We start from the raw sequence: 1469 nt of genomic DNA on the forward strand, positions 1-1469 counted from the left end.
GTTTGACAACATCAAGATGAAACCTGATGAATCAATGTCTGAATTTGATGAACAAGTTAGCATCATTGTCATTGAACTCAATGCATTCGGTAAAATTTACCCAAACCGAGAAGTGATTCTAAAGGTGATCAGAGGACTTCCCAAAGAATGGGATGTGAAAACGATGGCGATGAGAGAATCAAAGGACTTGAACAAACTTGAACTCCACGATTTGTTGATTTAAAATCATATGCGTTTGAGTTGAAGACAAGGGAGGAAGTGTAGTGACCCGCACCGTGATCACCTACTAATCAAAAGCTTAAGCATGCATTTAACTTAATCAAATGAATCAGAGAATGAACAGATAAAATCATAAACAACAATTAAATATTTTTATACAACCATATCGAATTATCCAATGTATTAAACCCAATACAACATAATCATAAGCTTAGACAATAACTCAGTTGGTCCTCCATCACCTAAGCCATCTTGGAACCACCAGTAGACCTGCCCCATGGAATAGGGTGTCTAGATACAACAAAGTACGAGACGTGAATGAAAATCTCAGTATGAGAGTATGAGTATATGATATTATATGTGCATGTATGCAAATGAACTGGGTACCAAGACACTCAGGTCAAGAAACTAGATCATAGACCGGGCCCAGGGTATATAGCACACTGCGCCGTCGTCTCAGGTGATGGCTCATATACCCAATGGATAATGGTGACTTGATACTAGTACAAGTTTCCAACCATCACGGTGACCTGACACAAGACTTACGTATCCAACTATCCACAAACTCGTAGGGTGAGCGCCTTAATACAGGATACCTCTAAGGTCAAGGCTCAATATGCTCATGTATGCATCATACAATTATGACATGCTGTAAATAAAGACATATAAAACATGCAATCACATAATCCATGCAAACACATAATATATGCATACTCAATCAGGATATCTCGAATAATACTTCCGTACCTCATATACTAAGCAAGCTAAACCAACTCTATGTCCAAGCCTATAATCCACACTACAATGCAAAGTACTCATGCATTATAATATTATTCTAAAAGCCTTAACTACGCTATAGCATACTCCCTATTTACTATAAGGAGCTAGAGTTATACCTACGTCCGTCGTCATTCCGCTGATGACGACTGCCCTAAAACTTGGGCACCGCTACGCAGCAACCCCAGAGCGCCTTGCCAGCTCCTGGACCAAGCCTAGGAAGGCTGGAATCACCCCCAAAACACTTAGAATACACTAAGGGATGAGAGAAATATGTGGAATTGGTGTGAGAAATCTGATTCTCGGATGCCCTATTTATATACGAACTTCGGACGGTCCGATCTGGGACTTCGGACGGTCCAAACCTTGCATGTGAAACATGTCACTGCATGCACACTTCGGACGGTCCGATCCTGCCTTCGAACGCTCCGATCTTGCTACGTGTTTGGTCAGTCTTGACACCTAACACTTGC

Source organism: Henckelia pumila, chromosome 1 (assembly GCF_033568475.1).
Source record: "Henckelia pumila isolate YLH828 chromosome 1, ASM3356847v2, whole genome shotgun sequence".
Lineage (NCBI taxonomy): Eukaryota > Viridiplantae > Streptophyta > Magnoliopsida > Lamiales > Gesneriaceae > Henckelia > Henckelia pumila.